Source organism: Rhinoderma darwinii, chromosome 5, assembly GCF_050947455.1.
Source record: "Rhinoderma darwinii isolate aRhiDar2 chromosome 5, aRhiDar2.hap1, whole genome shotgun sequence".
Lineage (NCBI taxonomy): Eukaryota > Metazoa > Chordata > Amphibia > Anura > Rhinodermatidae > Rhinoderma > Rhinoderma darwinii.
The window spans coordinates 58,297,907-58,314,608 of record NC_134691.1 but is presented as its reverse complement, the minus strand read 5'-3'; the positions used below and the strand labels follow the sequence as shown (position 1 = coordinate 58,314,608).

The 16,702-nt window shown below is 41.5% G+C and overlaps 1 non-coding gene across 1 annotated transcript; it reads right to left on the bottom strand.

The window, feature by feature from the left end:
* Positions 1-4,289: 4,289 nt before the first annotated feature.
* On the bottom strand, positions 4,290-4,393 carry LOC142654755 (U6 spliceosomal RNA). Its single transcript, XR_012849096.1, has one exon. It is a non-coding gene; the product is annotated as a U6 spliceosomal RNA (small nuclear RNA).
* Positions 4,394-16,702: the final 12,309 nt, after the last annotated feature.

The window sequence follows — 16,702 nt, the reverse complement described above, 5'->3', positions numbered from 1 at the left end:
GTATAATTTCCCCCATAGCTGCCCCACACAGTACAATGCTCCCCATACAGTATAATACCCCCATACAGTATAATGCCCCATAGCTGCCCTCACAAAGTATAATGCCGCCCATAGCTGCCCCCATAAAGTATAATTCCCCCCATAGCTGCCCCACACTGTATAATGCCCCCATACAGTATAAGGCCCCCCATATAGTATAATGCCCCATAGCTGCCCTTACACAGTATAATGCCCCCCATAGCTGCCCCCATAAAGTATAATGCCCCCCCATAGCTGCCCCCAGGGCCACCATTACCAGGGGTGGACAAGTGGTGCTGATGTCAATTACAGGAGCAGGCAGTGACCGGTTAATGCTCTGGATTTTGTTCAATTTAGCCAAAACGTATCCCACTGTATGGCATACAGTGGAATACGTCGCCCGGTGAGTGGAGCTTTCCCACGGCTGGGGTCCCCGGGAAGATCTTCTACTAGCGCTCTGCCCAGGGACTCTGGGACTATGCCTTATGTCCATATATGTTAAGGCTTCGTTCACATCTGCGTCGGGATTCCGTTCATGGGTTCCGTCTGACTTTTCCGTCAGGGGAACCCATGAATGGAAACCAAACTGAAACAAACGGAAACCATAGCTTTCCATTTGCTTCACCATTGATTTCAATGGTAACGCATCAGTTGCAAATGGTTTCCGTTTGTCTCCGTTCTATAAGGTTTCCGTTGTTTTGACTAAATCAATAGCGCAGTTGACTGCACGGTTTTGATGCATTTTTTCAACTGCACATCAAACGCTACATGTGAATATACCCTCTCCCGCACAAGAACTATAACTAAACTTTTCCCTCGCATAACATCTACAGAAAAGCCCCCCTACCCTACACAAATGAACTACAAGGATCTCTTCACACGTCGAGGTCAAATCACGTTTTTTGCAACAGTTTTTGTAAAATTGCTTTATAACGATGTAATTTGCCATGGTTTTGCGAATATCTCTGCAAAAAAACAAACAAACCGCAAAATGACCGTAACCTGTGAATATATGCAAAATAAGTTCCAACATACATGGCATTTACAGTCAAATCCCTCCTCTCCCACAAAAATTATTTAAAGGCTACAGCCGCTACACCTTTGAAAAACCTTTTTTTTTTTTTAATAAAAATGTTTATCAGTGTGGTCGGTGCAACTTTGCAATTACATTTTATACAAAATAATTAGCACTTTTTGAGATGCAACTGCTTTATATCCTGTATACAGAGCAGCTGTATCGTGCGCTGAAACCTGAATCCTACAGAGGGACTGACTGGTTCAGTGACAGCGGATCCTGTGTGTCTCTCACACGCAGGATTGAGCGGTTAAGCCGGGTTTCCACGGGTCGGATACGCTGCATAAAAATCACGCAGCGTGTCTGTCCTGGAACCCGCAGGACATTATGTCCAAAAAATCGCACCACATTGTGGTGTGGTTTTTCAGACGGAAATTCCTCTGCGCAAAAAAGCGCTCATACTTACCCCCTCGTCTGACGTCTGCTCCGGCCTCCCTGGATGACGTTGCAGGTCATGTGACGCTGCAGCGGTCACATGGGATGCAACGTCATCCCAGGAGGATGGACTGCAGGAAGAAGGACATGATTTAAATTCTGCATCGCAGGTCACTTTATTAACGTTTATGCTACGTTTTTTTTCCGCAGCGTGGGCATGAGCTTTACAAAATCTCATCCTCTTTGCTGCTACTGTACTGAATTTCCGCACAGAATTTAGTTGTGGAAATTCTGCAGCGTTTAGCTACGTGGGTACCCGGCCTTACCGATCACATCTAAATTATGAACAAAGATGTGATGATAACAGCTTGATCCGACCGCTGTCACTGAACCCGTCAGTCCCACTGACCTGACGGATTCAGGTCTCAGAACTAGATACAGCTGCTCTGTATACAGGATATAAAGCAGCTGTATCTCAAATAGTAAAAATAATTTTTAATAAAATGTAATTGCCCAGTTGCACCAAACACACTTATAGACATTTTTATTTAAGAAAAAAAAAGGTTTTCAAAGGTTTACATAGCCTTTAAACAGAATCCCCTGATATGTCGGACCGCATTTCCTGGACCGAACACAGTGCAGGGAGCTGGGCTCCTAGCGTCATAGTTATGTACGATGCCAGGAGTCCCTGCCTCGCTGCGGGAAAACTGTCCTGTACTGTAATCATGTTTTCAGCACGGGACAGGGGAGGCAGGGACACCTGGCATCATACATAACTATGATGCTAGGAGCTCGGCCCCCTGCACTGTGTTCGGTTCGAGAAATGCGGCCGACATGCAGTCCGTATATTACGGACCGAACATGGTCTTGTGAATTAGGCCTTAGGGTCAGTTCACACATAGCGTAAATACTGCACTTTTTCCGCAACGGAACTAGTTGCAAAACCCGCAGCAAATACAGTAGCAGCAGAGATAGAACAAATGTCAGCCACACGATGCGTAAGTACTGAGCGGTAAAAATGCTCAGAAATTGACTTACAGTGTAGAATTTTATTCTGCAGCATGTCTATTGTATTTGTGGAATCGCTGCTTATTTGGTGCAGGTTTTCTGTATAAAATTTAAAAAAATGCAACTCATAAAAAAAATAAAAATCTTATACTTACACAGGAGTCTGGGTTTCTTCCTCCCTTCAGCGCGGCCTCCTGGGATGATGTTTCATCCCATGTGACTGCTAGAAGGCCGGCTAAATGCTGCAGTTTCCGCAGTGGACATTCCGGGCGAAAAACTGCACCACAGTTTGGTGTGGATTTTTGGCCGGAATTCCCATGGTGCACAGGGTGGATACGCTGCATGCTTTTACTTAGCGTATCTGCCCCGTGTGAACTCAGCCTTACAGTTAGGTTCCCCCTCCCCAAGAAAAATTTATAATGAATCCCTTCCCCCACATATAGAATTCACAGCCAAGACCCACCAACCCCCACATATAGCATTTCACATAAAATCCCCTCCCCTACATATAGCTTTCACAGCCAAGTCCCACCATCCCCTTCTTACCTGTCCTGGAGGAATCTTCCTCAGCAGTTACAAGTTGCAGGCAGGAGGGGGGGGGGGGAGCTGCGTAGCACTGCTCTTCTCCAGCTATTCCTTCTTCCTCCGTCCTCCCTGTCTTGTGGGCGGCTCCCTCCACACGTGACACGGAGCTTCTGTTTCCTGCTTATGCAGCATCTTCCTCTCAGGGCCCCAGCGTAAGTTACTTCAGAGTAAAGAATGGCCCGTTACGTTGCAGGGTCTGTTCCTTTCTCCAAGTAACTAACGCTGGGGCCCTCAATTAAATGTTTAAAGTAGCGGACGGGCCCCTTCTTTTCATCCTTATTGCTGGGCCACTGATTGGAGTACCAGCAGTACTGCCCTGATGGCAACCATGGCTGCCCCCACACAGTATAATGCCCCCATACAGTATAATGTCCCAAATACAGTATAATGCCCCCATAGCGTCCCTCACACAGTATAATGCCCCCATAGATACCCTCACACACTATTATGCCCCCAATAGCTGACCCCACACAGTATAATGCCCCCATATAGTATAATGCCCCCATAGCTGCCCCCATAAAGTATAATGCCCCCCCCCATAGCTGCCCCCACACAGTATAATGCCCCCTACAGTATAATGCCCCCATAGCTGCCCTCACACAGTATAATGCCCCCCATAGCTGCCCCATACAGTATATTGCCCCTCATAGCTGCCCATAGCGTATAATACCCCCATAGCTGCACCCTTACAGTATAATGCCCCCATATCAGCCCCCATACAGTATAATACCCCCCCACCATATCAGCCTCATGCCATATCAGCCCCCTCACAGTATAATGCCCCCGCCATACCAGCCGCCCATGCTATACAGTATAATACCCCCACCATATCAGCTCCCATACAGTATAATGCCCCCATATGTGCATAATAGAAAAGTATTAAAATTACTTACCTAGCCCCATTCCCACACAGGGTCGAAGATCCTACTCCTCCTTTGGTCTGTGCTATGAGTGACTCTAGAGAAAAAACGAGGAAATACTACGGCGCCACACAAAAGAAAATACAACTCTACTGAAGGCAGGTAATAATATTATGAGGTGATGTAGCTGCAGCCAGTTTCAAAACCGGTGGTACAAAGACAACCGCTCAATGAGACATATAAGGAGAAAAATTAGAACCAAAAATACAGCGCTGCTAACATCAATTGCAAGTCCAGACAAGGAGGTAATAAAAGCAATTTATTGGGTTTTAAATAAAATAATTAATTAAATAGGCAATTAGATAGGCAAAAATATGGAACACTTCACGAATTTGCGTGTCATCCATTGCGCAGGGGCCATGCTAATCTTCTCTGTATCATTCCAATTTTAGTATATGTGCTGCCAAAGCCTGCCCCCCATAGAGCCCCCTGTAGATAGTGCCCCCATATAGCCCACCCCTGTATATAGTGTCCCACAAATCGCTCCCCCTATAGTGCTCCACAGATAGCCCCCTTGTATATAGCCCCCCTGTAGATATAGCCCACCCCTGTATATAGTGCTTCACATATAGTCCACCCCTGTATATAGTGCTCCACAGATAGCCCACTGCTGTATATAGCCCCCCTGTAGATATAGCCCACCCCTGTATATAGTGGTCCACAGATAGCCCACCCCTGTATATAGCCCTTTGTAGATATAGCCCAGCCCTGTAACTAATGCTCCACAGATAGTCCACCCCTGTATATAGTGCTCCACAGATAGCCCACTGCTGTATATAGCCCCCCCTGTAGATATAGCCCACCCCTGTATATAGTGCTCCATAGATAGCCCACCCCTGTATATAGCCCTTTGTAGATATAGCCCAGCCCTGTAAATAATGCTCCACAGATAGCCCACCCCTGTATATATTGCTCCACAGATAGCCCCCCCTGTATATCTCCCCTGTAGCTAAAGCCCCCCCATATATAAAGCCCCCTGTAGATAAAGCCCCCCGTAGATATAGCCCCCCGATAGATAAAGCCCCCTGTAGATAAAGCCCCCCCATAGATAAAGACGCCCTGTAGATAAAGCCCCCCCTGTAGATAAAGCCGCCCCCCCCGTAGATAAAGCTCCCCCTGTAGATAAAGCCACACACTTTTTTATTACGATAAAATAACAAACTATTTACACTCACCATTCCCACGCCGTCCGGCAGCAATGGAGACCAGCTCTCTTCTGTGCAGGTCTCCTGGGGTTGAAAAAAGAATCTATGAAAGGCGCTGATGGCAGGGCAGAATGTCATTCAGCACCTTTCAATGATGCAAGCGGCGCAAATTATCGCGCCGCTTCACTGGTAGAAAGGCGCTGAATTGCCGGGCACGGAGCGTACCCGGCCATTCATTGCTTCTAATTGTACCTGTGTCCTATAGACGCAGGTACAATTATAGTGCAGGAGGGGGTGGTGCTGGCGCCCCCTCTAAGTTGCGTCTGGGGCACATGCCCCGCCTGGCCCCCCCTAGCTACACCCCTATTGTAGTTCAAATCCTGAGCTTCTTGGTTCTTGTGTATAAGACTAGAATTACAAAAGTGCAAGAGCTTCTGAGACACTTTCCACAGGCAAGGCACAATGAGCGGGGGAGTGATGTGGGGTAGTCAGAAAAATGCTGATTAATAAGCCATAGAGGTTCTGTGACATGCTGGGTACTGAGTATTATTTCCAAATAATCACTGTAATGGGTGCTAGTGTAAATCTGTCATCTATAACTATATTTTCCAACTAGGGTTTCCTGGAATCCAGGGGTTGCTCTGAACATACCAGCAGCATGTGTCTTTTAGGGTCACCTGCAGCAGATTTTATTGCAGAAATTTCTGCGACTCAAAAACAATGCCATTCGCTGGAATGGAACTTGAACAACCACATTTAGATGAATGGAAGGGATTTTCAGTTGCAGAAATTTCTAAATCACAATTTGTCGTGTATGACTGCACTCTTATGCTACGTTTACACAGGGCGGATACGCTGCATAAAAGCACACATCGTGTCCCCCTGGCGGCCGCAGGTAAATCCGGCTGAAAAACTGCACCAAATTGTGGTGCAGCTTTTCGCCTGAAAAGTCTGCTGCGGAAATCTTGTAATGAAAAAAAAATAGATAAACCTACCATAGCGACATGCCCCTTTGACGTCCTAACGTTCAGCAGCCCTGGGATGACGTTTTATCCCATGTGACTGCTGAGCCCGTGATTAGCTACAGCGGTCACATGCGATAAAATGTCATCCCCAGGCCGGCCTGGATGAAGAAGCACAGATTTCTGGGTAAGTATTAGGCCACATTCAGACGTGGCGGAATTGCTGTTGAATACGGCTGCGGACAGTCCGTAGTGCAATTCTGCAGTAGACGTTTTTACATTTGTTTCTTTACATATTTAGGAAACTTAGTTCAGACGTTGCGGAAAATAACTGTGCGGAAATTAGGCTGCGGTGCAGAATTTCTCCTCCGCAGCATACTCATTATGTTGCGGAGAAGCAGTGGAATTTCACGTCGAATTTTAGCCTTTGCAATGCAAAAACTGAAATCTGTGGCAAGTCCGCTGTGATATCCACAGTCTGAGTTACCTGTCAAATATGCAAATGTTGCTGCAGGTTCGTTGCGTAATTGCCACGAATATGCACCAACAGTTGCAGAAGAAAAATTCTGCCACGTGTGAATGTGGCCTAAGTAGTGTCGTGGAAATCAATGGCTCAAAATATATTAGACTGAAATTGATACGAGTCCAAACAGACTCTCAGGCCAGGCCCCATTATTCAGTATCCTAATTAGGATATTTCACCGATATATATCGAGAGAGGAGAAGAAAACACACAGACGCTGCTGATATGCTCAAAATACTCCTCTGAAAGTTTATTTCCAAGCTCAAACTATAATATTGAAATTCAGAAGGGGTGTAGGCTTGAGGTTAACCAATCAGAGACAATGTGACAATATTTGTTATTCAGTAAAAAGCATACAATAAGATACATCCCAGATACATCATTATAATTCTTCACACATTAGGTTTGCAGGTGGCCTTATCTCTCTTGGGCAGAATGTTCCCGTAAGATGGCTCTCCCACACACATATTTTGGCCCTCCCTTCTCACTCCCTGTTTTTTCTCTGTAAGCTTCGCATGGGAACCAAGGTCAAAGATAAAACATACAAAATCAACATTACTTGTATTAAAGGAACAATGACTTTCCTATTCACTACAAAAGAACCAAGATGGGAACTCCAGACAAGATGGCTGCTGCACGAAACTAAATCATTTAAACATTATCATAATCACTTTCACATAATACATATATTAGTAATTCGGCATCCTGCTTGATAATTCACAATGTAATTTCATACAGAGAATATAAGAAAATAAACCATCCTTCACAAACCCCCCTTTTTCTCATATTAAATTACAGAAATTATATACTATGATTATAAAACTCAAACAATATATCAATAGGGCCACAACTAATATGATGCCATCACCAATGTCCGGTTTGGGTATGGGGTCCCACCAGTGTATTGACAAGTCCTGTACATCATCGTCCTCTTCTTCTCCTGTCTTCTGATTAAAACACTTGATACTGCTGACGGATTCACTCAGGTCTTTGGTCTTTACTTTGATCTTTGCCGTCTGTCATCAGGACTTGGTTTGGTCCTTCTCGTCTTTCAGACACCGTCTCTTTTAGTATACGTCACCAGGCTGTACATATCACCTCATGCTGTGAGCCTGGGGTGAGATCCCACGTAGGTGGATTAGTGGAGTTTTATTGTGACTACCACAAACCCTCCGCATCTGTCCTCTTCCTCCGGTAAGTTACTTATCTGGGTGGCTGCTTGAAATTGTGACACTGCCGTCAGTTCATGAGAAACGCGTTGTATTGGCTCCGGCTGCGCCTGCCGCACCTCAGTGATGGAGTTCATCGTATTAAAAGTCTTTTAATTCATATTTACTGGCACTTGCCGGGGACCCCCAACCCTTGTCAATTGTTAAAATAAATGCTAATCTGGTGATATCATCTACGTAATATAAAAGTTGTTCTAAGTACATACAATAACAATGTCAGGCCCTTAAACTAAATCAAACAAACACCTTTATATAAGAAAAACTTCTCTGTTCCACTGGACAGGGCACCTAGAAGATGTTTGATTACTGGGTACATTTCATTTGCACTTGGTGTCACACTTTCCAGCAGGATTTGTACCTTGATCTGAGCTGATTGCCTGGAAAATCTCCAACTCACAAAAATATACACAGATTCCACATGTTTATCTGACAAATGTCGCAAACCAATTTTTCTTACTCTAATTTGTATTGCATGGGGAGGCCCCTCATGGTCGGTACTCTTTGTGGGAGGTGGGTATGATAAGGTTGGCTCCGGTCTGCCAGGACTGTTCTGTAGGCAAATCAAACAGCTCTAACAGAATTTAGCAGCATCAGCTGTAAAGCCTGGGACATACCAATTAGATCTTACCAAATCGATCCTTGCAGTCTTGGGGCATATGTGAGGTCATACACCATCAATACAAGTGCTATCAAGAGTGCCTTGGGTGTTACCGGTTCACCTTCCCTTATCCGTCCACATTTCGTTAGAATCTGGTTCTCACGCCTTCCGCTCCCAGTTGGACTCTTCCTGTGGAGAACAAGCTTTTCCATTGTATAAACATTAATTGATCTTAATCAAATAATTAATTAAAAAAAAAACAAAACATTAACAAATAACATCTTTACATCAAACGTTAACATTGAGCAATAACTAGAAGTGATACATGCAAACTAATTTTTCTTCTTTGTATATATATATATATATATAAATACTGCACAGAATTTTCCTTTCACAATAACAACAACAAAAAATAAATAAATAAAAATGTTTTCGAATGGGAATATTCCGCTTCTGTACCTTTATCTGACGCCTCCAATAGTCCAATGCTAAGGCTGATCCAGAACTTTACATAAAACTTAACCTCAGTATTTAATATTTCCACAACACTTCTTAAATACAGTTATTAAACAAACTAACTTTGGGACAACATCTGGATAACTGCTGACATCTTATCATTGTACAAACACCAGGTCAATACTTGGGATAACACTGTTCCCCTGTCACTACACACAACGTCTGCAGTGGGGAAAATACAGGCCGGGCTTCAGGTCCCCCTGAGAACAGATCTACACACACGAGCACATTGTCATACACGTCTATTTCGGGTAGTTGTATGTTCTGCAGTCGCTGGGACGGGTAATCTGGCCGGGCTGCACTTTTCACAGGTACCTTTGCTGTTGTACCTATGTCATGCCGTGCGCACATCATGCCGGCTGCTACAAACCTAGTGGTGGCATTATTGTATCCAGGGACAAGCCAATTTACTGATAAGTAATGTAAGGAGAATTTCTCCAGCTCACCTTGTAAAAGTTGATTTGGTTATTTGTGATGGGTAATCCTGGTGCTCGGATCCTCGTGGTGGCTCACGAAAAAAGGTATGCTTAGAAGGAAAGGAAGGTTGGATCCAGCATTCGTGGAAATAAAAGGAATCTTTTTCCAAGTTTTAATTATTCTTGTTAAAAAATAAGAGGTTCGATAGCATGTATAATATCTTGCAATGATAGGAGTAATGGTAGGTAGCCTACGCGTTTCAGACGGTATCTCCGTCCTTATTCATGGCTAGGATGAGAACTCTGACTGTGCATGCTGGGTTTAAATGTGTTTGACCACAGGTGTGTGTTTAATTAATTGCGTTTCAGGGGTGCCTGATGTTGGAACGCAGTCTTTGACCCGCCTCCCACATTGACCGGCTCCTGGGCTAATGGGCTGAATAATCCGAGAATGGTAAGTATCTTTTAAATTGTTTGTATATCTATCGAAACATTTGTGACATGTGTGTATCCACGTAGTATGTTGACATTCTTGGATAAGCAGATGTATAAAAAAGCCATGGTCTAAAAACGCATTGTTAGAATTTATAATGCATTGAGTCAGGTTGTGTGTGAATAGTGGTTGAGTGAGAAATGTAGAAAAAGAAGAACTAGGTTTTTTCTTCACAAATGTCGTGAAGATGAATTGATAAAGATTCATGGTTAGGCTGTTAAAAAGCTTATGTGTCCTGAGAGATACATATAGCTGGTTAAAATCGTATTAAATTGGAAATTTGAGGGTAGTGATGTATTTATGCTTGATAAATACAGTTTATCTTCTGCTTATATTTTTTTTTTTTTCTTCATTATAGAACGTTTTTTGTGAAAAAAGGCAAATGAATATGGCATACTGTCATAGAAATTGTAATGATATATTGTGATAGACATGGAATTGTCCATATAAAATGGACAGTATTTTTTGTCTGAATTTATTTATTTTTTTCGTTCAGACCGGTTATTCTGTGGTTAATAATAATGCATGATCTCTCTTTTTAAATTAAGACCTTCTGGTACTCTGGTTTTTAAACGAAAAATCCAAAATGCTTCTCTTTGTAGCATTTTTTCTTTTCTATTTCCACCTCTTTTGGATTTATGAATTTTTTCGATTGCATAGCATCGGAATGAGTTTATTGCTCTTTTATGATGGAGTATAAAGTGTCTTGCCGCATTTGATATATTTTGGATGTTAGAATTTCTTATGTAGCTTAAATGTTCAAGAATGCGGATTTTTAGTTTGCGGCTTGTGCAGCCTATGTACTTTAGGTTGCATTCTGTACATTCGATGATGTATACTACTAGTTCTGAATTACAATTAATGTAACTTTGTATAGAAAAAGTTTCAGAATTGTTGGAATTTGAGAAAATTTTTGTAACATGAGTGTGTGAACATATTTTGCACGGATGTTGACCACACTTGTATGATCCTTTATTTTCCAACCATGTGGTCATTGGTTTTGTGGGTTGAAAGGCCGATGGTGATAAGACACTACCTATTGATGGAGCTTTACGGGCTACTATTCTGCAACCGTCTTTTAATATTGATCTTAAAGTGTCATCTTCCATTAATATGGGTAGATAGTTGTTGACAATTTTTTTAATTTGATGAAATTGGTTGCTTTGCTGTAGCACTAGAGTAGGTTTGTTTGGTTCCATTTCAACGTGTTTTTTGGTTTGATTAAGTAACTGGTTCCTGTCGATTTTTGATGTGATATTGTCTGCCCGTTCAAGAGACCATTTTGGATATCCTCTTTCTTGTAGCCTACTTTTGATTTGTTTTTTCTCCTCAGTATATTGGGTATGAGAGGTGCAGTTTCTTTTTGCACGGATCATTTCTCCTACCGGAATAGATTTTATCGTTTGTTTTAGATGATTACTATCAGCATGTAGTATTGTATTGCCACTGGTTGTTTTGCGGTGGGTTTGTATTTGTATAATGTTGCCTGATTCTCCTGTCAGGTCTAAATCCAGGAAGGTAATTTTGTTTTGATTCTGTTGATAGGTAAAACGGAGATTGTAGTTATTGTTGTTTATGAATTCGATGAATAATGGAATTGTTTTTACATCATTTTTCCATATTAGTAGAAGGTCGTCGATATATCTACCGTACCATTCTATTTGTTTTTCATATGGATTATTTGAAAATATATATGATTCTTCCCACCAGGACATTGTTAAATTTGCGATGGATGGAGAAAATTTTGCCCCCATTGACACGCCTGATAATTGTAAGTAAAATTTATCATCGAATTGGAAGTAGTTATTTGTCATGAGGAATATGAGTATCTCTAAAATGTAGTTTTGAAAATCTTCAGTGTGGGTACTGTGTGTATTTAAGTGATATTTCAGTGCATCATGTGCGACTTGGTGAGGAATGGCAGTATATAGAGAGACTACATCACATGTTAACCATGTTAGATTTTTATTCCACTTTTTTTGTTGGAAAGCTGAGAGTACATCTCTAGTATCTTTTAAGAAACCTGGTGCTTGTTGTGCAAGTGGTTGCAATAGGCAATCTAGCCATTCTGATAATCTTTCGAGGACTGATCCTATTCCAGAGACAATCGGTCTCATGGGAGGAGGGAGGGTGTTTTTATGGATTTTGGGTAAAGCATGTATTATAAGCAGAAGATAAACTGTATTTATCAAGCATAAATACATCACTACCCTCAAATTTCCAATTTAATACGATTTTAACCAGCTATATGTATCTCTCAGGACACATAAGCTTTTTAACAGCCTAACCATGAATCTTTATCAATTCATCTTCACGACATTTGTGAAGAAAAAACCTAGTTCTTCTTTTTCTACATTTCTCACTCAACCACTATTCACACACAACCTGACTCAATGCATTATAAATTCTAACAATGCGTTTTTAGACCATGGCTTTTTTATACATCTGCTTATCCAAGAATGTCAACATACTACGTGGATACACACATGTCACAAATGTTTCGATAGATATACAAACAATTTAAAAGATACTTACCATTCTCGGATTATTCAGCCCATTAGCCCAGGAGCCGGTCAATGTGGGAGGCGGGTCAAAGACTGCGTTCCAACATCAGGCACCCCTGAAACGCAATTAATTAAACACACACCTGTGGTCAAACACATTTAAACCCAGAATGCACAGTCAGAGTTCTCATCCTAGCCATGAATAAGGACGGAGATACCGTCTGAAACGCGTAGGCTACCTACCATTACTCCTATCATTGCAAGATATTATACATGCTATCGAACCTCTTATTTTTTAACAAGAATAATTAAAACTTGGAAAAAGATTCCTTTTATTTCCACGAATGCTGGATCCAACCTTCCTTTCCTTCTAACCAATTTACTGATACCTGGCTGCACATACTCTTGTTGTCAGGTCTGTCTTCTCTTGCTCTCTCAATTGGCTTACCCGATGATTCAATAAAATTCCTACTACCAATGGGCCCATAATTGTGGGCGATGCCAAAAGCGTACCTAGAGTCAGTGTAAATGTCGGCCGTCTTACCTTTTGCCAGGTTACAAGTCTCAGCGAGCACCTCCAGCTCTGCTCCTTGAGATGAACAAGAAGGTGAGAGTGGTTTCTGGATGATTTACCTTGTGCCTCGTATCCTGTCTTGTACATACTGTATGATAAAATATCTCTTCATCACAAATTTACATTGGAAACCGATGTCACATATACATAGAACATTTCAAAAAGGTGGAGTTTTATTGTTCCACATTCATCTGATAATCCAGAGCACTTGTAAATCCCACCCACCAGGTCCTGTAAATACCTAATTAATACAAAAACAAACAAAATATGTTACTGAAATCTGGCATAAAATAAACAATGTTCAGACAATTTTTTTGTTTTGCCTTCTCCCCCATCTAAATCTATAAAGACTCATCTGTGAGTGATGTCACCTCGCCTCCCGTTTAAATTTGCTGGAGGGGGATGGTCTTTTACACAATACCTCATATTGGGTGGAGCCTACAGCACAGCATACCCAGTGCCATATTCACCGTTCTGGAAAGATCTGGAACCATATACACAGAAATACCTCAAAATGTAGGTTACTGTCATACACATTTAATCTGGATTACTCATTGGGGTCTCATACACATTTTGTAGACCTTCTAGAACCAAATTAATTAATTCAAAACAAAATAAAACAGTAAACAAAACTACCTGATCAGTCCCTTCACCATTCCCTCCTATTTGGACTCTGTGAAAGTAATGTAGCAGGGCTCAAAACTACATGTCAACATACTAAGGTTGGGCACTCTATCTGGGGGCACTAGTTTAACCCCCTGTAATACACAACAGCCTGGGGAAAAAAAAAAAAAAATGACTTTCTCCTGACAAAAATACATTTTATCTTTAAAATGACTTGCAGCCATTACCTGTAAAACATCTCACATTTTCAAAAATAACATTTAGGCAGCCCCATAGCACGTGCCTCATGTGTGAAAACGAAAACAAAATAATTGTAATTAGTTATTCAATATCACAGAATATAATATATCTGGTAATATTAATTACTGCAAACCAATAAATTATACATAAGAATAGGGAACAGTGGGGGCACATACATTTTCAAGACCCCGTGTCTCACGATATCTGTATTTTAATTTACTTGAATCAACATCAAAACATTTCAACATTAAATCTTATCACATCATAACACATAAATATGCAACGTAACTTTTATCTTTTTACAAATATATCTAGTAGTCTGTAAGATTTTTTTCGCTTGGTGTAGTTACAGACGACAGCGCGTGTGCAAAGATAAGACACATTCCATTAAGAAGTGGAACTGATTTTAACCCCATACACAAAACAGTAAGAATTTTAAACATTACTGCTGTTAAAGATAAGAGCATACAATATAGATCTGCTTTATTGTGGCCACTAGTTTCAAACTTCACACGTTACATTACACACATGTCTCACACATCACACAGATGTCACATCACACCCGTTCACATTACACTCCCCCCGTTCTGACCCACATTAGTCACAGCAATGTACCCGGCTGCTCCGTTTTCTTCACTCTTCCAATGAAAATTTACACCTGTATTTAAATTGTTCTTTCTCACATTAACTTACTTGTAACCACCTGTAATCACCTACTTTGTCCTTTTAACTTCTCAACTTTCCACAAACCATTCTATTTATCACATGCAAACATCCATCTTACAGCTGCCAGCCTCTTCAACAATTTTTTTTTACAGTGTGTTATTTTGCCTTCACATACGTTACAATTAAAGCCCCAGCTCCTTTTGCTCATTCTACTATAATGATGGCCGGGACCCGTGCCCCAAAGCAGTTTTGTCTCACTTCCTCCTGACCCCATGGTCGGAGAGCAGTAGGGTGATTTCCGGTAAATCCCCCACCTCCAGGCAAACTGGCCACGTTTGCCGACAGATATCTCAGACCAGTCTATCTCCTAGACTGTCTTACCAATAAGATATCAAAAGTCGTTTCTCCAGACATTCTAGCAGTAGGATCCCCTTTCCTCTGATCCCTCACTGTATTGAACATCAAGAACAGACAAAATGCTGCCAATCAACAATTACAAGAGCAAATTCTTCAACACAATCGACATTCATGAACCTCCATTGATTCAAGCAGGAGTTGGTCACATTCATTTATGCAGAACACTTGCTGCCGGGGTGTGTCTTTCGGTTCATACAGCCCGTGATGTAGCATATATCCCAAACTATTTCCTCTAGCACTTTGCAATGGTTTCACATGCAAATTATATTTGGTAACATATATGTTATCCTCCCCGCTCAGCCGTTCACTCTTTGGGTTGTAGTTTAGGAGCCTGTTATGTATGTTGGGGATGATTTCTTTAGGGGCTCTGGGTCTGAGCCAATACCAATGTCCTTCACTGTAATTACTACTACGACACAGGTGGCACCTGGGGGTAAGTGTCAGGGTCATTCATTGAATACATGATGTTATATTACAACGGTATTCAATACAGCGGTCTGATGTTATACTACTACAGACTTAATTACTTGGATGTTATTTTACATCAAAGTGTATATGCCGGATTATCACATGTGCTAGAAATCAGTCTGTACTGATTCCCACCTTATGCCAGTCTGGCAATGCATACAACTGGTTTAAGGATCCTTAACATATAAATTATTTTCTAATACAGTATTCAAAGTTTTTCCTGTTGCACTGGATTCTCCATTATCAGGACTTAACCATTGAAGCCCCTGTGGTACTACAGGATATTACTCACAACTATCCAACTTTTCTCTCCCAACTATAATCCCAGACAAACGGGTAACAGAACAACTATTAATCCTCAACAATTTGACACAACTAAATAACAAATGACACTACAACAGAGCAGCAAGCACAAGTTTTTTTTTCTCACTGTCCAGACTACAATCTTTTCATTTCAAATACTTCACATGTGAGTTACGACTTCTCTCCGCCATGCGCTACGTCACTGCATTTCAAAGGGTGGGGTCTTACACTTCTCACAATTTTTTCTGGTTAACAATGTAATTGCTGGCAAAAATTCTCTCATGTCTTTCATATCAACAGTTTAAGATCACGTACACACCTGCAATCCTTCATCACACAAAAAGCTTCAACATACCTTTTTGGATCCATCTTTCAACCCACTGCTGAATAAGGGGGCCCCGTCCAGAAGATGTGACATACATTTTCAAGACCCCGTGTCTCACGATATCTGTATTTTCGTGGGGAAAATGTTTGAGGGGCTATTGAGGGACTATATACAGGATTATGTGACAATAAATAAATGTGATTATGTGACAATAAATAGCATTATAAGTGACAGCCAGCATGGTTTTACTAAGGACAGAAGTTGTCAAACTAACCTAATCTGTTTTTATGAAGAGGTAAGCAGAAGTCTAGACAGAGGGGCCGCTGTGGATTTAGTGTTTTTGGACTTTGCAAAGGCATTTGACACTGTCCCCCATAGACGCCTAATGGGTAAATTACGGACTATAGGTTTAGAAAATATAGTTTGTAATTGGATTGAGAATTGGCTCAAGGACCGTATCCAGAGAGTTGTGGTCAATGATTCCTTCTCTGAATGGTCACCGGTTATAAGTGGTGTACCCCAGGGTTCAGTGCTGGGACCACTATTATTCAACTTATTTATTAATGATATAGAGGATGGGATTAATAGCACTATTTCTATTTTTGCAGATGACACCAAGCTATGTAATATAGTTCAGACTATGGAAGATGTTCATGAATTACAGGCAGATTTAAACAAACTAAGTGTTTGGGCGTCCACTTGGCAGATGAAGTTTAAT